The sequence below is a fragment of the Petromyzon marinus genome, chromosome 1 (assembly GCF_048934315.1).
Source record: "Petromyzon marinus isolate PM22_M1 ecotype Great Lakes invasive population chromosome 1, UKy_Petmar_22M1.pri1.0, whole genome shotgun sequence".
In the NCBI taxonomy this organism is placed as follows: Eukaryota; Metazoa; Chordata; class Hyperoartia; order Petromyzontiformes; family Petromyzontidae; genus Petromyzon; species Petromyzon marinus.
The window spans coordinates 35,357,036-35,383,099 of NC_133667.1; the positions used below are offsets into that span (position 1 = coordinate 35,357,036).

The 26,064-nt window shown below is 50.8% G+C and overlaps 2 long non-coding RNA genes across 2 annotated transcripts; one reads left to right on the top strand and one right to left on the bottom strand.

Moving 5' to 3' along the window:
• The first annotated feature begins 9,790 nt into the window (after nucleotides 1-9,790).
• On the top strand, nucleotides 9,791-16,815 carry LOC142924781 (uncharacterized). Its single transcript, XR_012941849.1, has 2 exons — nucleotides 9,791-10,238; nucleotides 12,639-16,815. It is a non-coding gene; the product is annotated as an uncharacterized LOC142924781 (long non-coding RNA).
• Nucleotides 16,816-18,755: 1,940 nt separating this feature from the next.
• On the bottom strand, nucleotides 18,756-24,982 carry LOC116940739 (uncharacterized). Its single transcript, XR_004402586.2, has 3 exons — nucleotides 24,868-24,982; nucleotides 24,441-24,541; nucleotides 18,756-18,872 (listed from the first exon to the last, which is right to left on the bottom strand). It is a non-coding gene; the product is annotated as an uncharacterized LOC116940739 (long non-coding RNA).
• Between the last annotated feature and the right edge of the window lie 1,082 nt (nucleotides 24,983-26,064).

The window sequence follows — 26,064 nt, forward strand, 5'->3', positions numbered from 1 at the left end:
GTCCGTCTGTTTTCTCTATCTGATCGCCTGTCTGGTCGTCTGTGTGTCGCGCGCGTGTGTAGAGCGGGCGTCGTGCTGGCCATCCACCCCCTTGTGCGCAGTGGCCCGGCCGTCATCGGTGCTACTCGCTAACGGCACTTGCCCCTACTGTCCGTGAAGGCTACATGGTGAATCTTTGTCTTTGTGTCGTGGTTAGCGCACTGCGCTACAAAGCCGGCGACCCGAGTTCGATTCCCGCCCACGGCCATCACCAACACCAGTGACGATTATCTGAACCGGTTATGGGCCTCCCCTAAATCCACTCAGCCTCAAATGAGTACCTGGTGCGTTGTGTAAACATCGCCACTGGGGAGACAAAGTCGGTCGGTCAGGCGTAGTGCGGTCCACCCACCCCCTCGTGTGCCGTGCCCGCCTTCACAGGTGCTACTCGCTAACAGCACTTGCCCCTACAGTCTTTTGAGGCTATACGGGGGATCTTTGTCTTTGTTTATGAAAAAAATCGAGACGGCCAGTGGTGATAGTTGATGACAATGAATCATGTTTAGCGCCCTGTATGGAGGAAGGCAGCCTCTCCGCGCGGTGCCAGTCGCGGGAGAGGATTGACCATACTTCACCGCATTGGTCATCCTGGCTCACCACGCTACTGGGGGGGGGGGGGACACCAGGACTGGTTTAGAACGTTCGATATCACTCGCCACTCACGTTAGCCGTTGCCCATGGATCGTTGTTCGCTCGCACGCAGGTTCGCGATCCAGCTGGCTATACTGCCACCTCATGGCCAACCTCGCAGCAGCCCAAGCCTGTTTGGGGAGTGTCGCGCATCTGTACGTGATCCACCAACCCCTTGCCTCTAACGCACCTGCAACATTTTGTGCGGGTGCAACACATTTGCCTGCCACGCTACCCCCTTGTACGGCAAACAAAAATAATCGGCGACCTTTGGAACAATGGACCTTCCCCATGGCTTTCGCGACCAATATTACCCATAATAGAGCAGTATGGATAACGTAACTTACACGATCTAACTCCACCCCCCCCCCCCAAAAAAAAACCCCTCTATTAATGTATGAATATTTTTTACTTATTGTTGTTTTTTTGTACTATGTCATTGACGAAATGCTTTGAGTTCATTTAATAATTTGTGCTTCTGCCAAATGTGTGGGGGGGGGGGGGGGGGTTACATCTTTGCAGACAACGCCCCGCGTCCCGCGCTGCAAGAGCTCAAACACCGCAGCAGGAGCAGCAGCACCGCTACTGCTGCTGCTGGGAATGCGCCTTGCGGGCGCGGGTGCCTCCAAGTGTTCGCAGGCGATATTAGGAATGTCGTTGCAAGGACTTTCCTAACAAGGGCGCTGTGAGAGCGGGAGAGAGGGAATCAGCGAGAGGGAGAAACAGAGAGAAGGGGGGGAGAGTGAGTTAGAGTGTGGGTTGGACACGGGAGAGGGAGGGAGATGGGGGAGAAAGCTGGAGACGGGCGAGGCATAGGAAGGAGAGGAGAGAGTGAGCGGGAGAATTGGAGAGGGAAAGAGAGGAGCAGGAGGGAGGCTGGGAGAGATACAGAGAAGGGGGAGTTTGCGGGAGATTGGTAACGCGATGATCACGACTGGAAGAGAGAGACAGAGAGAGCGAAAGATGGGAGAGACGGAGAGATAAAGGGTGGAGAGAGCGCGCGAAAGACTGGGGAGATCGGGAGAAAGAGACAGGGGACATAGAGTAAGAGGGGGGAGAGTGTGGCTTGGGGTGGGGGGTGCTTGGGGGGGGGGGTGGGGGTGAGGAGCTGTCGCTGACAGAGCTCCCCCCCCCGTCCCTCGCCGTGCTATCTTTGGCTCTGCTCGAGACGACTCCCCGCGCGGCCCAGCGTTGTTACTCAAATCGCTTGCAGCTGCAGCGGGCAGCGCGCCCCGCGGTCACGGCGCGGGATTGTCACGCGTGCGTGCGTGTGTGCGTGCGTGCGTGCGCGTGCGTGCGTGCGCGTGCGTGCGTGCGTGCGTGCACGTGCGTCGGTGTGCGTGCGCGTGCGTTTGTGTGCGCTACGAACCCGGCAAGCCGAGTTCGATTCCCGCTCATGGCCAATGTCAGTGACGATTATCTGAATCGGTCGTGGGCCTCCCCTAGGTCGACTCAGCCTCAATTAAGTACCTGGTGAGATGTGTAAAAACATTTCCCCGTACGGAGATAAAGGCAGCCGGGCGTGGTGCTGGCCACCCACCCCCTCGTGTGCCGTGCCGGCCGTCGTAGGTGCTCGCAAACAGCAGATTTCCCCAACAGTCTGTTGAAGGCTACACGGGGTCTCTGTGTCTTTGTGAAAGGTTCTCGCGGTGCGTGTGCGTCTGAGTTTGAGTGTCGGTGGAGCGGCGATGCGTGTGCACTGCGCTTCCAATCCTGGATCACAGGCCACGTGCGTAGCCCCACCACCGACTCGCTCGGTGTCTCTGACGCGGCCACTATCAATCCCCCCCCAACCCCCGCACACCACCCCCGGACACCGGGTCACCTGCACGCGAAACAACGTTAGCGAAACTTAGCAGCAAAGGCACTTAGGCGCGCACGTTGCCCCAGTCCCGTGGCGAGACAATGCCTCTGCGTGTGTCACGCCCCGTCGTGCCGCTGCTGCTGCTGCTCGCAGTCGGGACTTGGGGCTGAGAACTTCAGCCCCCACAGCCTCCCGTCAAGCCCTTCGCTCTCTCTCTCTCTCTTCCCGAGACCTCCACTCCCCAGCCACCATCTCTCCCTCATCCCCCCACCACATCTCTCTCTCTCTTCCCGAGACCTCCACTCCCCAGCCACCATCTCTCCCTCATCCCCCCACCACATCTCTCTCTCTTCCCGAGACCTCCACTCCCCACCCACCATCTCTCCCTCATCCCCCCACCACATCTCTCTCTCTTCCCGAGACCTCCACTCCCCACCCACCATCTCTCCCTCATCCCCACACATCTCTCTCTCTTCCCGAGACCTCCACTCCCCACCCACCATCTCTCCCTCATCCCCCCACCACATCTCTCTCTCTTCCCGAGACCTCCACTCCCCACCCACCATCTCTCCCTCATCCCCCCACCACATCTCTCTCTCTTCCCGAGACCTCCACTCCCCACCCACCATCTCTCCCTCATCCCCCCACCACATCTCTCTCTCTCTCTTCCCGATACCTCCACCCCTTTATCTCCTCCCGCTCGTTCCTCCGCTGTCAGAATCCATAGCACTCAACCCTTCCACACACCCACCCATCCCTCTACACCCCGACTCCCATCCCTACCCCCCTCCTCCACACACCTCCACTGGCTCCTTACAAACCTCCCTCCCTCCGTGCCTCGCTCCGTCCCTCCCATCCATCTCCTATACCCAGCCCCAACCATCGACAGCACCGCAGCATGCCAACCCCCCCCCCAACACCCCGCCACCACCTCCAACACGACTACGCTCACAGCCTCACACCTCCTCCTCCCCCTCCTCCTCTCTACCCCCCCTCCGCCCGCATCATCCAATCCCCGCTCGCTCTTTCTCGTGAATAATGCAGAGCGAGGCGATCAGCGCGGAGTGAATCGCGGGCGGCCTCTGCTATCGCACTTCCTCGCCGCCGCTCATTGATAATTCAGCGCGGGCGCTTGAAGGCGCTGTTAGTGCTCCGTGTGTTGAACCGACAACACCGACAGAGGGGGAGCGCGGGGGGACGGGGGGGGGGGATAAGCGTTAGAGGGTGGGAGGATCGGCGTGTGTGCGCGCTCGGAAATGAGCACCCGGTGCGGTGTGTAAACATTGCCACGGGGAAGACAAAGGCGGCCGGGCGTGGTGCTGGCCGCCCACCCCCCCCCCCCCCCTCGTGTGCCGTGCCGGCCTGTTTAGGTGCTCGCTAACAGCACTTGCCCCAACTGTCTGTTTAGGCTATACGGGGGATCTTTGTCTTTGCTTTGAGATGGCGGTAGGTGGGGGGAGCGGTAGTGTAGCGAGCGCTTAGCGCTACGCTGCGCTACGAACTCCGGCGACCCGAGTTCGATTCGCGCTCACGACCAACACCGGTGACGATTATCTGAACCGGTCCAGGGTCTCCCATAGGTCGACTCAGCCTCAAATGAGTACCTGGCGCGGTGTGTAAACATGGCCACTGGGGAGACAAAGGCGGCCGGGCGTGGTGTTGACCACCCACCCCCTCGTGTGCCGTGCCGGCCTTCATAGGTGCTCGCTAACAGCACTTGCCCCAAACAATCTGTTAAGGCTACACGAGGGGGATGTTGTCTTTTGCAGATGGAGGGCAAATGAGCGACGCTCATAACAACGAGCAAAGCCGCAGGCGAATAAAACGCAGCGAGTTGTCACCGTGAGGCGCACAGCTGGTGGGTGCATCGGCCAGCCCACTGGGTCAGTCAACGCACACGGCACCTGGGTCTGTTCCGCGACCTCCTGCTGGCAGCGAGCCTTCGGCACTTCACGTGCCGGCCTCAAGGTGCACCTAGCCTGGCACAAGCGCCTTAGTGACGCCACCGCCACGGCGGTTGTTGTTGGTTCGGTTGTTGTTGGTTCGGTTGTTGTTGTTGTTGGTTCGGTTGTTGTTGTTGTTGTTGGTTCGGTTGTTGTTGGTTCGGTTGTTGTTGTTGGTTCGGTTGTTGCGTCCGTGGATGGATCGGTAGCTGCAGTGGACCGCGCTACAAACTTGGCGACGCGAGTTGCAATGTCTGAACCGACCCCTCCGTCGGTCGGCTCGGCCTTAACAACAACAAACAAACAAAGGACTGTTCCTGCTGCGGCGTGCAGAACATCGGCGATGGGCGGAAGAATCGGCCATGCGTGGTGCTTTGTGTGCCGTACTGACCTTAATAGGTGCTCGCTAACAAACGCGGCCGGCTACTCGGCCAAATCACGCGAAGCAGCATCTGTCCCTCTAAGTGCTCGCTAACAGCACTTTCCCCAACACTCTGTTCAAGGCTACACGGGGGATATTTGTCTTTGTAGTGCGCGCGGCGTGGTGGTGGTGGTGGTGGGGGGAGCTGTCGGGAGTGGGGGAGGTGGTGGGGGGGGCTGTGGTGTGCGGGGGAAATGGGGGGGGGGAAGTGGGGGTGACACGGAGGCGAGGGTTTGGCTATCCGCGGGGCAAGATGAATATGTATGGCGCTCAGTGTCTGGGGACCTGCGTAATGTGTTTGACATTTCCCGTCTCGGCTCGGAGACACGGGGAGAGGCGATGCGAGGTGAGGGGTAGAGAGGCTGGGGGGGGTGGAGGGGGGTGGTGTTGGGGGTGGGTGGGGGAGGCGTAGAGAACGGATCGGGCTGCTGCTGGTGGTGGTGGTTGTTGTTGTGGCAGTGATGGGGAGGGCTTAGCTATTGCTTGGCACCACATAAAGGGAACGCGGATTTTGCAAACGGAGCGAAAATTGCGGCAATTAGCGGAAGTGGCCCAGCGGAGCGCGACTCGGCAGCGTCGACAGACGGACACGAGGGGCGCGGAGCAGCAGAAGACGGCGCGGCGAGTGCCGGGGGGGTCAGACACAGAGCGAGGGGAGATAGGCGACCCCCATAGACTCTGCGTGTGACTCTATGGGTCTCGGGTGTGAGTCTATGGGTCTCTGTGTGAGTCTATTGGTCTCTGGTGTGAGTCTATTGGTCTCTGGTGTGAGTCTGTGGGTCTCTGGTGTGAGTCTATGGGTCTCTGTGTGAGTCAATGGGTCTCGGGTGTGAGTCTATGGGTCTCTGATGTGAGTCAATGGGTCTCTGGTGTGACTCTATGTGTCTCGGGTGTGAGTCTACGTGTCTCTGGTGTGAGTCTATGGGTCTGTGATGTGAGTCTATGTGTCTCTGATGTGAGTATGTGTCTCGGGTGTGAGTCTATGTGTCTCTGGTGTGAGTCTATGGGTCTCTGGTGTGAGTGTATAGGTCTCTGGTGTGAGTCTATATGTCTGTGGTGTGAGTCTATGGGTCTCTGGTGTGAGTCTATGGGTCGGTGGTGTGTGTCTATTGGTTTCCGGTGTGAGTCTATGGGTCTGTGGTGTGAGTCTATGGGTCTCTGGTGTGAGTCTATGGGTCTCTTTATAAGTCTGTGGGTCTCTGGTGTGAGTCTATGGGTCTCTGGTGTGAGTCTATGGATCTCTGGTGTGAGTCTATTGGTCTCTGGTGTGAGTCTATGGGTCTCTGGTGTGAGTCTATTGGTCTCTGGTGTGAGTCTATTGGTCTCTGGTGTGAGTCTGTGGGTCTCTGGTGTGAGTCTATGGGTCTCTGGTGTGAGTCTATGGATCTCTGGTGTGAGTCTATTGGTCTCCGGTGTGAGTCTATGGGTCTCTGGTGTGAGTCTATGGGTCTCTTTCTGACTCTATGTGTCTCGGGTGTGAGTCTATGGGTCTCTGCTGTGAGTCTATGGGTCTCTGGTGTGAGTCTATGTGTATCTTGTGTGAGTCTATGTGTCTCGGGTGTGAGTCTATGGGTCTCTGGTGTGAGTCTATGGGTCTCTGGTGTGAGTCTATGTGTCTCTGATGTGAGTCTATGTGTCTCTGATGTGAGTCTATGGGTCTCTGATGTGAGTCTATGGGTCTCTGGTGTGAGTCTATGTGTCTCTGATGTGAGTCTATGGGTCTCTTTATGAGTCTATGGGTCTCTGATGTGAGTCTATGTGTCTCGGGTGTGAGTCTATGGGTCTCTGGTGTGAGTCTGTGTGTCTCTGATGTGAGTCTATGGGTCTCTGGTGTGAGTCTATGGGTCTCTTTGTGACTCTATGTGTCTCGGGTGTGAGTCTATGGGTCTCTGCTGTGAGTCTATGGGTCTATGGTGTGAGTCTATGTGTCTCTGGTGTGAGTCTATAGGTCTCTGGTGTGAGTCTATTGGTCTCTTGTGTGAGTCTATGTGTCTCTGGTGTGAGTATATGGATCTCTGGTGTGAATCTGTGTCTCTGATGTGAGTCTATGGGTCTCTGGTGTGAATCTATGAGTCTCTGGTGTGAGTCTATGAGTCTCTGGTGTGAGTCTATGGGCCTCTTTGTGACTCTATGTCTCGGGTGTGAGTCTATGGGTCTCTGGTGTGAGTCTATGGGTCTCTGGTGTGAGGCTATGAGTCTCTGGTGTGAGTCTATGGGTCTCTTTGTGACTCTATGTGTCTCGGGTGTGAGTCTATGGGTCTCTGCTGTGAGTCTATGGGTCTCTGGTGTGAGTCTATGTGTCTCTTGTCTGAGTCTATGTGTCTCTTGTGTGAGTCTATGTGTCTCGGGTGTGAGTCTATGGGTCTCTGGTGTGAGTCTATGGGTCTCTGGTGTGAGTCTATGTGTCTCTGATGTGAGTCTATGGGTCTCTGATGTGAGTCTATGTGTCTCGGGTGTGAGTCTATGTGTCTCGGGTGTAAGTCTATGGGTCTCTGGTGTGAGTCTATGGGTCTCTGGTGTGAGTCTATAGGTCTCTGGTGTGAGTCTATGTGTCTCTTGTGTGAGTCTATGTGTCTCGGGTGTGAGTCTATGGGTCTCTGGTGTCAGTCTATGGGTCTCTTTATGAGTCACTGGTGTGAGTCTAAAGGTCTCTGGTGTGAGTCTATGGGTCTCTGGTGTGAGTCTATGGGTCTCTGCGGTGAGTCTATGGGTCTCTGGTGTGAGTCTATGGGTCTCTGGTGTGAGTCTAAGAGTATCTGGTGTGAGTCTGTGTGTCTCTGGTGTGAGTCTATGGGTCTCTTTATGAGTCTGTGGGTCTCTGGTGTGAGTCTATGGGTCTCTGGTGTGAGTCTATGGGTCTCTGGTGTGAGTCTATTGGTCTCTGGTGTGAGTCTATGGGTCTCTGGTGTGAGTCTATTGGTCTCTTTATGAGTCTATGGGTCTCTGGTGTGAGTCTATGGGTCTCTGATGTGAGTCTATGGGTTTCTGGTGTGAGTCTATGGGTCTCTGGTGTGAGTCTATGAGTCTGTGGTGTGAGTCTATGGGTCTCTGTGTGAGTCTATGGGTCTCTCTGTGTAAGCCATGGGTGTTGCTGGACTGCAGTCTTCACTTCATAGCGACGCCCGTTTCATCACAGGCGGCTGCCACGCGGGCTTCGAACCCAGGGGTTTATCAGCGATGCCGGCTCAGCGTCTCTGACCTCTGGGGAGGCGGGAGGGGACGGGGGGCGGGGGGGGGATGCCCCCGTCTCCCTGCGCCTCCCCCGGGCCATCTCATGCATGCGGTGACAGTGATTCCCGTGACGGCCTCGCTCTTGTTTCAGTTGACAGTTTACAACACCAACAACAACACATACGAATCTCTTACCCTCTCCTACCTCTCCCCCTAACTCCACCTCGGGGACAACTGAGCCAAATCCCAAGCCTGGTTCAAAACAAAGGAGGAGGGTCGGGCGAAAGGTTGCTGATGAAACTTTGACTGTAATGTAGTGCCGATAAATGACGAAATGCGCAGAGGACACCCACGGGCTATCTGCCCATGGATCGTGGTGATGATGTGACGATGGTGACCTCTCTCTCTCTCCTCGTCCACCGGCTGCGCTCAGTCGGGGGAGGTCGCGACGACGGGGAGGATGAGGATGCATTTACGTTGAACTTCTTTCGCGCCGTACGTATCCAACCGCGCTAATCGAAGGTGCGGGGAAAGGATAACAAACGAATCACAAAAAAGCAGTTCTAAAGAAACGAGTTTCCAGTTTAGATGGTAAAGCGCGTAGCTCCAGCGGTTTGCTAACATCGGAAGGGAGAGCGTTCCAGACGGCCGCAGAAGCGCATCTGAAAGCGCCACGCGATGCGGTGACCGCCGCCTTTGTTCGATGACCCCAGCCAGGAAGCCGCCGCCGCTGCCGCTGATGCGAGGATGATCGCCGGAGTGTCGCGTGAGGGTTGTTGATGCTGCTTGACGAGATCAACGAGGCACCGCGGTTCATTCGTGGCGGGGGGCACTTTGCGTGCGCGTGCAATGAGTGCGGCCTCGTAACCTCCTCGTTCAGCAACCGGGTGAGGAGTCAGCTGGGCGGGCGGGCGAGTGGTGCGCGTGAGAGGGAGCCGCGTGGAGCGATGTTGCGGGGGAAGGAGGCGCGGAGCGGTGTTAGGCTGGCGGTGCTGAGAGGGTTCGGGGGTTGGAGGTAGTCATGGGGGAGGGAGCTGGGGAGGGGCTGGAGGGAGGGGGGGGGTGATACAGGGGTGGGGGGAGATCTTCTGGCAGCAACTGCCGCTGTTCTATGCAGGCATCAAGTCTCGGCTGGATCTCGGCTCAAATGAGGGTGGGTGCAGCCAGATATACGAACAGGGTGCGTGCTCGTGTGTGTAGGTGTGCGTGTGTGTAGGTGTGTGTGTAGGTGTGCGTGTGTGTAGGTGTGCGTGTGTGTAAGTGTGCGTGTGTGTAGGTGTGCGTGTGTGTAGGTGTGCGTGTGTGTAGGTGTGCGTGTGTGTAGGTGTGCGTGTGTGTAGGTGTGCGTGTGTGTAGGTGTGCGTGTGTGTAGGTGTGCGTGTGTGTAGGTGTGCGTGTGTGTAGTTACGGACTGGCCACCCACCGCCTCGCGTAGCGTGCCGGCCTTCATAGGGGCTCGCTCGCAGAGCTTGGCCCAAAAGTCTGTCAAGGCTATACGGGGATCTTTGTATTTGTGCGGGAGCAGTCACGTAGAGGTTTAGGATCAATGCGCTACGAACCCGGCAATCTGTGTTCCAGCCTCCTCCAGCCTCCTGGGCTTCCTCTAGGTCGACTAGGACTTAAACGAGCACCCGGTGCGGTGTGTAACCATCACCCCCTCGCGCGCTCTGCCAACCTTCGCACGTGCTCGCTGACGCCTCTGTAGTTTGTATGGCTATGCAGCTTGACGGGGTGGTATGAGGGATGGTGGGGGGTGGCATGGGGTGGGAGGTGTGGTGGAGAAGTTCATGTTTTTGAGCGGCGTTATCTCTCCATCGTCTGCGTAACGCGCGTGGCAGCTGTGCCCTGGCCCGGCCAGCCTCCGGCTCTTTCTCGGCCGTAATCTCCACCCCCCCCCACCCCCCCGCTTTCTCCTCCTCCTCTCCTCATTTGCTCTCTCTAACTCTCTCTCTCTCTCCCTTCGTCTCCTTTCGAATAGCGAGATGGGGAGAACCTTGATCGGAACACGTGCACCGGATTAACATTCAAGGCTTCGACTAACAGACGCGCGCCTCCATGATTACATACAAAGACAAAGATCCCCCGTATTGCCTTTCACAGACTGCTGTGGCAAGTGCTGTTAGCGAGCACCTATGAAGGCCGGCACGGCACACGAGGAGTTGGTGATGTGGCCAGCACCACGCCCGCTTGCCTTTGTCTCCCGGGAGCCATTGTTCGCACACCGCAGCAGGTACTCATTTAAGGCTGAGTCTACCTAGGGGGGGGGGGTGGATCCCCAGCACCAGTTCAGATAATCGTAACTGGTGTTGGCCGTAAGCGGGAATCGAACTCGGGCACCCGGGTTCGCCGTTGGCCAGTAAGTAGCGTCACCACGGCGCTTGTGCCAGGCTCGCTGCTAGCAGGAGGTCGCGGAACAGACCCAGGTGCCGCGTGTTAACCGACTGTGTTGTTGGCTGGCCGATGCACCAGCTGTGCTCCTCACGGTGCCAACTCGCTGCGTTTTATCTGCCGGCGGCACCGCTCGTTGTTATGAGCGTCGCTCCTTCTGCCCTCCGCTGCCTTCATCTCCGTAAGACGGACTGTAGGGGGCAAGTGCTCTTAGCGAGCATCTATGAAGGCCGGTACGGCACACGAGGGGGTGGGTGGCCAGCACCACGCGGGATCTCGGGTCGCCGGGGTCGTAGCGCAGCGCGCTAATCCCTGCACTACCGCTCCCCACTCGCACACACGCACATACACACATACACACACACTGACTCACGTACGCACACCCACCCCCCTCCCCGTACGCGTTATGCGTACGGGGAGGGGGGGAGGGGTCAAGTTTTGACAGATTTTTGCGTACCTCCTCAGTGATTGGCCCCTAACCGCCACACGACCGCTCCCTACCCCCCCCCCCACACACACACGTGCACACTCACACACACACGTGCACACTCACACACACACACGTGCACACACACACACACGTGCAGACACACACACCTGCACACACTCACACACACACGTGCACACACACACGTGCACACACACGTGCACACTCACACACACGTGCACACACACACACGTGCACACACACACGTGCACACACACACGTGCACACTCTCACACACACACGTGCACACACACGTGCACACACACACGTGCACACTCACACACACACACGTGCACACTCACACACACACACGTGCACACTCACACACACACGTGCACACTCACACACACACGTGCACACACACACACGTGCAGACACACACCTGCACACACTCACACACACACGTGCACACACACACACGTGCACACACACACGTGCACACTCACACACACGTGCACACACACGTGCACACACACACGTGCACACTCACACACACGTGCACACACACACGTGCACACTCACACACACACGTGCACACACACACACGTGCAGACACACACACGTGCACACACACACGTGCACACACACACGTGCACACTCACACACACACGTGCACACACACGTGCACACATACACGTGCACACTCTCACACACACACGTGCACACACACGTGCACACACACACGTGCACACTCACACACACACACTCACACACACGTGCACACACACACACTACACACACACGTGCACACTCACACGTGCACACTCACACACACACGTGCACACTCACACACACACGTGCACACTCACACACACACGTGCACACTCACACACACACGTGCACACTCACACACACACGTGCACACTCACACACACACGTGCACACTCACACACACACGTGCACACTCACACACTCACGTGCACACAACAAAGATAAAACAAAGATCCCCCATATAGCCTTAACAGACTGTAGGGGCAAGTGCTGTTAGCGAGCACCTATGAAGGCCGGAACGGTACACGAGGGGGTGGGTGGCCAGCACCACGCCCGACCGCCTTTGTCTCCCTAGTGGCAATGTTTACACACCGCACCAGGTACTCATTTGAGGCTGAGTCGACCTAGGGGAGGCCCGGGACCGGTTCAGATAATCGTCACTGGTGTTGGCCGTGAGCGGGAATCGAACCCGGGTCGCCAGGTTCATAGCGCAGCGCGCTAACCGCTACACCACCGCTCCCGTGCACACACACACACTCACACACACACACTCACACACACACTCACACACTACCACACACACACTCACACACTCACTCACACACTCACACACACACTCACACACACACTCACACACTCACACACACACTCACACACACACTCACACACACACTCACACACACACTCACACACTCACACACACTCACACACACACTCACACACACACTCACACACACTCACACACACACTCACACACACACACTCACACACACTCACACACTCACACACACACTCACACACACTCACACACACACTCACACACACTCACACACACTCACACACACACTCACACACACTCACACACACTCACACACACTCACTCACACACACTCACACACACACGAGCGCGTGGCGCCGCGTGTTTCTCGCAGCTCGCTCCCTCTACTCGCCGACGTCGCTGTAAATGAAAGTGCCGCCTGCTCCCTCCCTCCCTCTCTCTCCTACCCCCCTCCTCTCCCCACCCTCTCCTCTCTTCTCCCTTAGGACCATTACCGGAGAAGAAGGCTGCTGCTGCTGCGGCGGCGGCGGCGTTTGGTGGTGAGAGAGAGAGAGCGAGCGGAGAGGGGCCTGATTTGGATAATGAGTGCGTGCTTGCGAGCGAGATCGGGAGCGCTCGCTGCAGAATGATAATCGCGATGCTAATGCGCGGAATCGAAGGCGAGACGCGAGAATCCGCGCGCTCGGTGTACGAACGAGAGACGAGGCGGCGGCTTAATTTCAAATCGGCTGCTTCTCACACGCACCCCCCCCCCCCCCCCCCGTTTAATCGAATGAGAGCGAGAGAGAAAGAGAAGGAGGAGAGCAGAGCGTGAAATCTTTTGTGAAACTTTTCATCTAAAAAATGGGGGGGGGGAGGGGGGCACATAAAGCAAAGCATTGAAAAAAAAACCGAAATGATGAACGAAGCAAAGTGCCGACTACACCGAGCATCTTCTTGTTTCCTCTGATCGTAAAAAAAATAACAGAGCGAGAGACTTTTACACAACTTTTATTGCCGCCAGCAGCAACAGCACTGGAGGCGATTCCGATATGAAATACACAAAGTCACCAGCAACACAAATAACAAAAGCAATAAATCCACGCGCTGTGGCGCTAAACACGCCGCACACAACACGATTTCACGTGGTGGTGGTGGTGTTCGTCGCGCACGCCACGGTGACGAGCGAGCGCTTCAGAAGGTGAACATGAGGGTACAGAGAGGGGCTTTTCTGGCTCCCAAGCGTTCGAAGAAGACGCGCTGCACATCACCGACACGTGTGTGTGGTACGTGGCGTGCCGCAGCCGGAGCCGCGCCTTAAGCAGGCTTCTGAACATTGGAAGCAGCACAGAGCAGCCGTCAGTGTCACCTTGCAGCGTCCTTTTCTTCGTCCTGTACACCGCCATCTTCGCCTGAACACAGGCGAAGTTGGCGAGGTCATGGCGTTTGTTAGCCAGGTAAAGCACCACCCCATATACGAAGCTGCTGTTGTAGAAGGGCACCCCCAGTTTCCTGAAGATGTCCCCCAAAAGGCGGGACATTGGTTTGTGCCGCTGGCAGCGTAAGTACCGGTGGGGCAGATCCTCCCTGGCGCGAGAGAGAGCGACAGAAGAGAGAGGTGAGGTGGGGGGGAGGGGGGCAATGGGTTGAATCTGTAATGAACGAGCCAGCACGTTTTGTCAATCCACTGCTGGATGAAGGCCCTCCCCTCCACCACCCCACCGCAGTCCGTGTCGGTCGTGGTAGTTGTTTGACCATGCCTCACCACACACGGTACTGACTCAGCGAGGTAGAGTGCTGGCCAGAGTGTCGTTTGGCCATACTTCACCACGCTGGCTTGGTGGCTATGTATCATCCAGCGTTCACGGTGCGCCGCCTGTCAGTACCCGGTTAGACACCGGGGCGAGCAAATGACCCTCCCGGCTAACCGCGTTCTTCAAAATCGCGGTTCCCCTTGACCACCTCCCACCACACTCACCGGCGCCGGTCGCCGAGCGGTTAGGGGTTGCGGCAGTGCTGTTCTTACACAACTCGCCACGGATGTCAGCTTAGGTCTTGGGCAGGCAATCGAACTTGGCCGTGGCTTGGTGCGAGGTGCGGCGCGCTCGCCACGCCGCCGTCGCCGCACCGAGGCTGCCAATGCGCTGCACGGCAGCGCGCGTGCGAGTTGTGGACGGGGAGGTGACGCAGCGGCGGTGGCAGTGATGATGATGAGCGCTAATTGATGAGCGCGGCCATAAACACATTCGAGGAATGAGGCGAGGCGCGCAGAGAGCGACTGACAAAGGCGAGAGTGGGAGGTAGGAGCGTGGGGGGAGAGCGTGGTAGAGAGAGGGAGAGCGTGGGGGAGAGTGAGCGTGGAGAGAGAGAATGGGGGTTTAGTGTTCAGGGCTTCCTCTCACGGACGCTAAGACACGGAACCGTGAGAGAGTCCACTGTGTAAACGGTGTGTGCATGTGAGCGGGGAGCGGTGGCACAGTGGTTAGCGCCACTGACGTTACGAAATTCGGCGACGCGAGTTCGATTCCCGCTCACGATAAAATAACATTGCCGATTATATGAACCGATAATGGGCCTCCCCTAGATTGACTCAACCTGGGGCGGTGTATAAACAACAATTGAAGAAACAAAGGCGGCCGGGCGTGGTGTTGGTCACTGCCCCCTTTGTGTACCGTACCGGCCTTATTAGGTGCTCGCAAACAGCACTTGCCCCAGCAGCCTGTATGGATTTATGTGGAATCTCTGTATTTGTGTTTTTGATGAGTGACATCTGAACTGGATCTGGGCCTCGCCTAGGTCAATCGGACATCTGTGAAAAAGAGCTTTATAGTTAATCGGATTCAACCGATATAGATAAATATTCTGATTCTGATTCAATTAAGCCTTTAATGAGTGCAGGGGGGGTTGGGCACGATTATGGCAGCACTGGTTCAACGCGAGCGCGAACTCCGGTACCGGTTTCCACATTCAGTGTCCCATCGGCCGGGAGTCACGCGTACTTGAACCAAAGCTGGCGAACTTCCAGAGGTGCGTGAGAGAAAGGTGTGGGGGGGGGGGCTAGAGATGGAGAGGGAGGGGTGAGGGAGACGGAGTATGTAATGGAGTATCGATCTTTTATTTTAGATGGGGGGGGCGGTCCTTGCCCCTTTCTCGGGGTTCCCGGTAAAGGGTCACGGGGAGCCATCGAGTGATGATGGCTGTTTGCATGGCTGGCATGAGGACGGCTCTAGATTTCAAGCTTTCGTGACTGCAAGGATCCATACTCTTTGGTTCTATTGGGTAAAGTCACGTAGGTAAAAAATAAAATAACAAAAATCACGACGTTTTGGCCACAACACAAGCGGCCTTCATCAGGTGAAGGGACGAGACTCTCAGCGCTGTCCTCCAGACAGTCTCGTCCCTTCACCTGATGAAGGCCGCTTGTGTTGTGGCCGAAACGTCGTGATTTTTGTTATTTAATTTTTTACCTACGTGACTTTACCCAATAGAACCATAGAGTATGAGGACGGCTGCTGAGATTTGGTTTGAGAGAGAGAAAAAAAAAACTAAATATCATTACTCCACCCCTAATTAAACCGATTAAACGGAAATTTAACGGTAACGCGTTTGCAATGATTTGTGATGATTATCACTTCCGGTCGCAGAACATCGCGACTCGCGCCGTCTCCAGGGTCACGGGGGTCAAAAATCTCGGTGGCCCGATGATCCGCTTGGTCCATCGTTGTCGTCATCATCAGCGGCACCATCATCGTCATGTATCCAGGATCGATGAAATACAAATAAAATATTTCAACAACAAAAAAACGTGGCAAGGCAACGGCCGATGTACTCTGCGCAAGACTGATCCCGCTGTGGAAGGGGGTCGGCAATCCCGCGGCTCTTCAAAGACTGCCGCTTCGTGACCTTTGTTTTATTTCGGGACCACCGTCTCGTATTCACCACCACGGTGCGTTTGTGGCTTTTGAGATATTGAATTTTGTCCCGAAATATGAAACGAAAATGGCTCTTCTTGTTACTTTGGTTTGCACCCACCCCGCGCCATGAGAATGTGGAATTTCCACCGCTGGTTGGGAAGAATCATTTTAGTTTTTTTTTATTTGAGTGATTGTCAAATATTGTCTCCAGAAAAACAAACAAAGACAGTGGGCGTTAGTGAGCAAATCTCAGCGCTGCGCCCTCGATCTTTATCGACTGCCAGCGTAGCCAAGCAAACCTACGCACGGACGGCAGCTAAAACCGCCGTGGCTCACCTCATGCCGACCATTAACCCTATAACCATAATAATAATAAGAACAATATTAAACAACAAAAAAACTGCAAGCACCAAGTCAAGCTCCTTCTTGTGGTGATTGAGCCGTGACATTTCACCGCCATGGCTTTGACAAGCCCAGCGGCGTCGTGGCGTCATTATCGTCGGCTCAGGGAGGGGGGCAGCAATCGGTCACGTGGGGCCCCAGTATTGTGATTTGTCTCGCACGGTCGCACCTGGAGGCTCACAGCTATCGCGCGCTCCTCTTGCCGAATCCACGTCGTGGTCGTTACGCTCACGGTCTCCAACATTCAACGCTGTCGGTGTAGGGGCGCTCCATCGTCGCAAAATTCAGCCGCTACAGTTCCCGTAGTTACCTCTTCGCAGCATTGCATTGCCGCTCTAATTACATTAAAATAAACTTGAAACGTAAATGAGTTCATTTTCATTTTTTTACATTTTTTATCGCGTTTTAAATGAGTGTTTGTCCTTTAACACCGTTGTTGAAAACGTGGTGGATGTCAAGGGGAGCCCCAACCCGTCGCTTTGGGCACCAGCATGGTGAGGGCTGGACAAGTCACAGCCACGCTGCTTGATTTGAAAGCTGCCAAGCATGCGCGGTCGAATCTTTGTCTATTCTGGCCCCGCATGCCTGGCACTCCCTCCTGACCATTGTAATTAGAGTGCAGTATGGATCTCGCAATTCCCACGCACGGTAAGTCTATCATCGTTCTAATCAGCCTTTGGGTCAAATCCACTGCTGCTGGATATGAAGGCTCCCGAAGCCGTCGCCGCCTCCTCGACGATCCTGCGATGGAATTACAATCCAGCCGGGTCACCTGAATTACAATCCAGCCGGGTCACCTGAATTACAATCCAGCCGGGTCACCTGAATTACAATCCAGCCGGGTCACCTGAATTACAATCCAGCCGGGTCACCTGAATTACAATCCAGCCGGGTCACCTGAATTACAATCCAGCCGGGTCACCTGAATTACAATCCAGCCGGGTCACCTGAATTACAATCCAGCCGGGTCACCTGCACGGCTTGCATCGCGACAAAACCTCCTGGGCGAAACGACTCGTGCCGCTACGTCGCCTTCTCGCCGCGGGTCTTAAACGGAACCAGACTCGACGCCCTCCTGGACGCCTTCCCCTTCATTATCTTGCATGAATACAAAAGTACGGACGGTGGCAAAAGAGCGACGCATCCCTTCCAACATCGCCCCCTCCCCCGCTCTCCCCACACTCCCCCAAAACCAACGTTGCCCCTCGCACGAGAACACGACCCGTGGCCGCTGGGAGCTGTCAACTCCCCAAGTGAGCCTTTGTCTCCTCTCAACGGCTGCTCCCAATGCCCCCCACCCCTCATCCCCCCCACTAACCCCCCCCTCCACCCCGCATCCTCCACCCACCCCCACTCCCCCCCTCTCCTCCCGCCGCTCTGAGTCTCGGCTTCTATTTCCATTCATAACCTCTGCTCTGACCCGAGCGCTCCTATCCCCTTCTCCTGTTTCACATTTCCCCTTTCCCTCCTCTTCCTCCTGGCATTGCTCTCTTACCTCCTCCCTCCTCCCCGCTCCCTACACTTCCTCACCCCCCCACCTGCACCCCCCCCCACCTCCCCATCGTCGTTCCCCGTCCCTACCCTCGCTCCTCTTCGCTGCGAGCAGCGATAGCAGTAGCTTAGCGACGCAGGTCGAAGGTCGGGCAGACTCATTCACAGCGGTGTGCAGACAAGAAAACCAGCAGACAGACATACAGACCCATAGACTCTGGTAAACTAAGACTCTCCTGGTCTCTTCTTGAGTTCTTCTCCCCCCCCCCCACCCCGATAAATCTTAATCAGCTAACCTTAATATACACACATACAGGACGCCAAATCACTCCAGATTTTCCGGAACCCCTGCTGCTAAGTCTGGCCACAAATGATAGCTTAATGAAGTGACTGATCATCGTGTGGACATTTATAGCAGCCGAATACTCTAAACGCATGCTCATTCTAAATGTGGAGGGGGAAAAAACCGGAGGACCCGGAGAAAAATCCACGCGACCACGGGGAGAGAGAGACACCGCAAACTCCAAATATACAGCAGCAGGCGTCAGGGGCGGGATCGAACCCGCGAACCTCCTGTATACCGAGCGAGGTGGTTAACATCTCCTAGCCACCGTGATGATGATGAGAGGGAGACACCGCAAACTCCAAATATACAGCAGCAGGCGTCAGGGGCGGGATCGAACCCGCGACCTCCTGTATACCAGGCGAGGTAGTTAACATCCAGCCACCGTGACTCTTAAGATGTTCAGTTTCGCCTTAACATTGACCCCCCCCCCTTCTCCCCACCCCCTCCTCCCCCCCCCCCCAGCCCTCACACTCGCCTGCGCTTCCATCACATCGGAAGCTCAGCGATCTCGTGGCTCGTGGTTCATTTTCATCGAATTACGGACGACAGCTGCGCTCTCAACACCACCACCCCGAGCAGCACTCTCCCTGGCAGAGCGAGAGAGAGGGGGAGGGGTGGGCGGGAGGAGGGGGTGGCAACAACCGGGGGGAGAGAGGGAGGGGAGAGAGGGAGGCGGGAAAGTGGAGATCAGAGAGGGACAGCGGGGATTGAGAGAGGAGTGTGATCGAGAATAGAGAGAGACGAGAGTTGAGAGTGGTATGTATGTTGAACTTCTTTCGCACCGTACGTAGCCAACCGTGCTAATCGGAGGTGCAGGATAGATGATATAGAACGGAGAGAGACAACTGTGAGAGACAGGGGAGACAGAGGAGAGCAGCGCGTGAAATCTTTCGTGAAATCTTTCATTTAAAAAGAGGCGGGGGGGCACATAAAGCAAAGCATTGCAACAAAAAAACCGAAATGATGAACGAAGCAAAGTGCCGACTACACTGAGCATCTTCTTGTTTCCTCTGATCGTAAAAAACACAAGAGAGAGGAGAGCGGTAGACGGTGATGGAAACGAGGTTGAGCGAGCGAGAGAGAGAGAGAGATTACGAGGCTAGTAGAGGTCACATCTACGTAGTTAAGGTCACGTGGCTAGGTGGGGTGGTGGTCGAGACGAAGAACGGAGCGGTCGCCAAAGGTTGAGGCGGTCACCGTGGAAGAGAGTCGTGGTCAATTCTTGAGTCGCGAGAGATCGCGAGCAAAGGAGACGTGTTACAGAGGAACCTCATTCAGCAGTGGATAGATCACGGATCATGAAGATTCATGATTGTTTAATGTTTGCAACTTGGGAAATCCTACAGGTCTTCCTGCTCGAGATGCGCGTCAGCCCGTCACTCCGTGGTAACGCAACCTGCGCTCTAAACCCGTCAATTCGTGAGTTTGATTCCAGCCCATGGCTAAAGTCAGTGGTGGCGAGTGATGTCTGAACCACTCGTGGATACCCCCCCCCCCCCACACACACCTTTACCAACCTGCAATGACCAGCGTGGTGAAGTATGGACTGACAACTCCCCCCCCCCCACCCCACAACCGAGACGGCTTTGGAAGGCATTCGTTCAGAAAAGTGGATGTGAAAATGAGATCTGTGATGTTTGTTTTACGCGTAGTAGTAATGACCAATATCATTCATAGTAGTAGTAATGACCAATATCATTCATAACAGTAGTAGTAATGACCAATGTCATTCATAATAGTAGTAGTAGTAATGACCAATATCATTCATAATAGTAGTAGTAATCACCAATATCATTCATAGTAGTAGTAGTAATGACCAATATTCATAATAGTAGTAGTAATGACCAATATCATTCATAATAATAATAGTAGTAATGACCAATATCATTCATGATAGTAGTAGTAATGACCAATGTCATTCATAATAGTAGTAGTAGTAATGACCAATATCATTCATAATAGTAGTAGTAATGACCAATATCATTCATAGTAGTAGTAGTAATGACCAATATTCATAATAGTAGTAGTAATGACCAATATCATTCATAGTAGTAGTAGTAATTACCAATATTCATAATAGTAGTAGTAATGACCAATATCATTCATAATAGTAGTAGTAGTAATGACCAATATCATTCATAATAGTAGTAGTAGTAATGACCAATATTCATAATAGTAGTAGCAATGACCAATATCATTCATAATAGTAGTAGTAATAACCAATATTCATAATAGTAGTAGTAATGACCAATATTCATAATAGTAGTAGTAATGACCAATATTCATAATAGTAGTAGTAATGACCAATATCATTCATAATAGTAGTAGTAGTAATGACCAATACTCATAATAGTAGTAGTAATGACCAATATTCATAATAGTAGTAGTAATGACCAATATTCATAATAGTAGTAGCAATGACCAATATCATTCATAATAGTAGTAGTAATGACCAATATTCATAATAGTAGTAGTAATGACCAATATTCATAATAGTAGTAGTAATGACCAATATTCATAATAGTAGTAGTAATGACCAATGTCATTCATAATAGTAGTAGTAATGACCAATATCATTCATAATAGTAGTAGTAGTAATGACCAATATTCATAATAGTAGTAGTAATGACCAATATTCATAATAGTAGTAGTAATGACCAATATTCATAATAGTAGTAGTAATGACCAATATCATTCATAATAGTAGTAGTAATGACCAATATCATTCATAATAATAGTAGTAATGACCAATATCATTCATAATAGTAGTAGTAGTAATGACCAATATTCATAATAGTAGTAGCAATGACCAATATCATTCATAATAGTAGTAGTAATGACCAATATTCATAATAGTAGTAGTAATGACCAATATTCATAATAGTAGTAGCAATGACCAATATCATTCATAATAGTAGTAGTAATGACCAATATTCATAATAGTAGTAGTAATGACCAATATTCATAATAGTAGTAGTAATGACCAATATTCATAATAGTAGTAATGACCAATATCATTCATAATAGTAGTAGTAATGACCAATATCATTCATAATAGTAGTAGTAGTAATGACCAATATTCATAATAGTAGTAGTAATGACCAATATCATTCATAATAGTAGTAGTAATAATGACCAATATTCATAATAGTAGTAGTAATGACCAATATCATTCATAATAATAGTAGTAGTAATGACCAATATCATTCATAATAGTAGTAGTAGTAATGACCATATCATTCATAATAGTAGTAGTAGTAATGACCAATATTCATAATAGTAGTAGCAATGACCAATATCATTCATAATAGTAGTAGTAATGACCAATATTCATAATAGTAGTAGTAATGACCAATAATATTCATAATAGTAGTAGTAATGACCAATATCATTCATAATAGTAGTAGTAATGACCAATATCATTCATAATAGTAGTAGTAGTAATGACCAATATTCATAATAGTAGTAGTAATGACCAATATCATTCATAATAGTAGTAGTAATGACCAATATCATTCATAATAGTAGTAGTAGTAATGACCAATATTCATAATAGTAGTAGTAATGACCAATATCATTCATAATAGTAGTAGTAATGACCAATATCATTCATAATAGTAGTAGTAATGACCAATATCATTCATAGTAGTAGTAGTAGTAATGACCAATATCATTCATAATAGTAGTAGTAATGACCAATATCATCCATAATAGTAGTAATGACCAATATCATTCATAATAGTAGTAGTAATGACCAATATCCATAATAGTAGTAGTAATGACCAATATCATTCATAATAGTAGTAGTAATGACCAATATCATTCAAAATAGTAGTAGTAGTAGTAATGACCAATATTCATAGTAGTAGTAGTAATGACCAATATCATTCATAATAGTAGTAGTAGTAATGACCAATATCATTCATAATAGTAGTAATGACCAATATCATTCATAATAATAGTAGTAGTAATGACCAATATCATTCATAATAGTAGTAATGACCAATATCATTCACAATAATAGTAGTAATGACCAATATCATTCATAATAATAGTAGTAGTAATGACCAATATCATTCATAGTAGTAGTAGTAATGACCAATATCGTTCATAATAGTAGTAGTAATGACCAATATCGTTCATGATAGTAGTAGTAATGACCAATATCATTCATAATAGTAGTAGTAATGAACAATGTCATTCATAATAGTAGTAGTAGTAATGACCAATATCATTCATAATAGTAGTAGTAATGACCAATATCATTCATAGTAGTAGTAGTAATAATGACCAATATTATTCATAATAATAGTAGTAGTAATGACCAATATCATTCATAATAGTAGTAGTAATAATGACCAATATTCATAATAGTAGTAGTAATAATGACCAATATCATTCATAATAATAGTAGTAGTAATGACCAATATTCATAATAGTAGTAGTAATGACCAATATTCAAAATAGTAGTAGTAATGACCAATAATATTCATAATAGTAGTAGTAGTAATGACCAATATCATTAATAATAATAGTAGTAGTAATGACCAATATTCATAATAGTAGTAGTAATGACCAATAATATTCATAATAGTAGTAGTAGTAATGACCAATACTATTCATAATAATAGTAGTAATGACCAATATCATTCATAATAGTAGTAATGACCAATAATATTCATAATAATAGTAGTAATGACCAATATAATTCATAATAGTAGTAGTAATGACCAATATTCATAATAGTAGTAGTAATGACCAATATCATTCATAATAATAATAGTAGTAATGACCAATATCATTCATAATAGTAGTAGTAATGACCAATATTCATAATAGTAGTAGTAATGACCAATATCATTCATAATAATAGTAGTAGTAATGACCAATATTCATAATAGTAGTAGTAATGACCAATATTCATAATAGTAGTAGTAGTAATGACCAATATTCATAATAGTAGTAGTAATGACCAATATCATTCATAATAGTAGTAGTAATAATGACCAATATAATTCATAATAGTAGTAGTAGTAATGACCAATATCATTCATAATAATAGTAGTAGTAATGACCAATATCATTCATAATAGTAGTAGTAATGACCAATATCATTCATAATAATAGTAGTAGTAATGACCAATATAATTCATAATAGTAGTAATGACCAATGTCATTCATAATAGTAGTAGTAATGACCAATATCATTCATAATAATAGTAGTAGTAATGACCAATATAATTCATAATAGTAGTAATGACCAATGTCATTCATAATAGTAGTAGTAGTAATGACCAATATCATTCATAATAATAGTAGTAGTAATGACCAACATCATTCATAATAGTAGTAGTAATGACCAATATCATTCATAATAATAGTAGTAGTAATTACCAATGCCATTCATAATAATAGTAGTAGTAATTACCAATGTCATTCATAATAATAGTAGTAGTAATGACCAATATCATTCATGATAGTAGTAGTAATGACCAATATCATTCATAATAGTAGTAGTAATTACCAATATCATTCATGATAGTAGTAGTAGTAATGACCAATATCATTCATAATAGTAGTAGTAGTAATGACCAATATTCATGATAGTAGTAGTAATGACCAATATCATTCATAATAGTAGTAGTAGTAATGACCAATATCATTCATAATAATAGTAGTAGTAATTACCAATGTCATTCATGATAAAGGTTTGTTTTTTGGGTTAGACCGCGTGAATATAACTGTGTCGTTACCCCAACACCACCCGACGTAGCCAATCAGCAAGGTATGTCACGTAAACAGCACGTGCCAATTGAGTTACCACTGCAGCACACCGGTTGTGTGTTGGAGAATTAACCCACCACGACAATTACAATGATAGTGCAGTGTGTATAGTGTAGTGTATAGGGGAGTAATCTAGTACAACACTAACCGGTTGTGTGTTGGAGAATTAACCCACCACGACAATTACAATGATAGTGTAGTGTGTATAGTGTAGTGTATAGTGTAGTAATCTAGTACAACACTAACCGGTTGTGTGTTGGAGAGTAAACCCACCACGACAATTACAATGATAGTGCAGTGTGTATAGTGTAGTGTATAGTGTAGTAATCTAGTACAACACTAACCGGTTGTGTGTTGGAGAGTAAACCCACCACGACATTTGCAATTTGAGTGCCGTCGGCGTCTCGCCGGTGACTCCAACCAGCAGCTTCATCTTGCGATTGTGCCAGAGTTGTGATGAATGAGAGCCGCACTGTTGGACGTACGACCAAGTCACAACAACGCAGTTCAACCTGGCTTTGGGGGGGGGGGGGGGGGCGGACGGACGTTATTATTTCTTTACCAAACATTTAGAAAGTGAGAAAGACAACACGACACGTTTCGGTGAGTGTTGTTCTATAATCACGCGGCAATTGACATCTCCCCACCCCCACCGCCGCTCGCCTCGCCCCACACGCGGAGCGCTGTTTCTGTGCCACCCCCTTTCAATCGGTGGCCGCCAGCTCGTTCAGCGATCGCTCTGCAGTCCAAGACAAAAAAGCCAGCGCGGGGGGGGGGGGAAATCCAAGCTCGGCTCACTCGAGGAGTTGCGGCCTCGTTCCAAATCCCGCATCGCTCTGTGTTTTTGTTGAGGTTTGTTTATATCTTGGTTTGGGTGGGTGTAAGGGAGGTCAGAGTAGAGGGTAGGGTAGGGAGTAGCGTACTGGGTAGGGGGTAGGGTATGGGGGTTGGGTAGGGTACTGGGTAGGGTAGGGGGTAGGGTTTGGGGGTTTGGTAGGGTACTGGGTAGGGTAGAGTATGGGGGTTGGGTAGGGTACTGGGTAGGGTAAGGTATGGGGGTTGGGTAGGGTACTGGGTAGGGTAGGGGGTAGGGTATGGGGGTTGGGTAGGGTACTGGGTAGGGTAGGGAGTAGCGTACTGGGTAGGGTAGGGGGTAGGGTATGGGGGTTTCGTTAGGGGACTGGGTAGGGTAGGGTATGGGGGTTGGGTAGGGTAGAGGGTAGGGTAGGGAAGTAGGTTAACGGGGTGGGGTAGACGGATAGGGTAGGGGGTAGCGTATTCGAGGGTTGGGTCTTGCTTCTAAAGAGCCGTGTGCGCGCGTTCAACTGTGGATGAATAGAAAAGCGATAGACAGAGAGATGAGATGAGGGAATTGGCCGTGAATTGAATTCGCATCATCCCGTGCGTGCGTGTCTTTGTGAACGAACATCTCTGTGTTGCGTGTGTGGTCGCAGCTTTGTGTATGGAGCAGTTCTCTCCCCTACGTGCGCATGATGACAGGAGCAGCGATGTGGTTCACCAGCCTCGATGCCAACATGGAGGGCTGCTCCTGGCCACGATGAGAGGGCTTCAGGGGAGACAGAGAGAGACAGAGAGAAAGAGAGAGAGACAGAGACAGTTCTTGATGTTTTGCTTTTCCTCCTTCACTGATGGAACACAGACTACAGTTAAATTTTGATTTAAAGCTTTCGTGACTGCAGTAATTGTCTCTGTGCTTTATACAAGCACAGAGACAATTTCAACCGAGAAGATGGATTCTATCTTAGCAATCATTGGAAAGATTTGATAAACCATTTCAGGTCTTAATTGATTGTTCACGCTTACAGTGGCTTTCAAACAGCATACATTATAAAAAATTTCGTCTCCCCCCTCCTCTTTTCAGAATATAGATGGACTAGTCCTAAATAAACTGCCAAATCGTTGCGCGTGGCGCTAACGTTTTTTATAAATAAATAAATGCGCCGTTTAAAAATAAATTTATGCAAACCAACACAC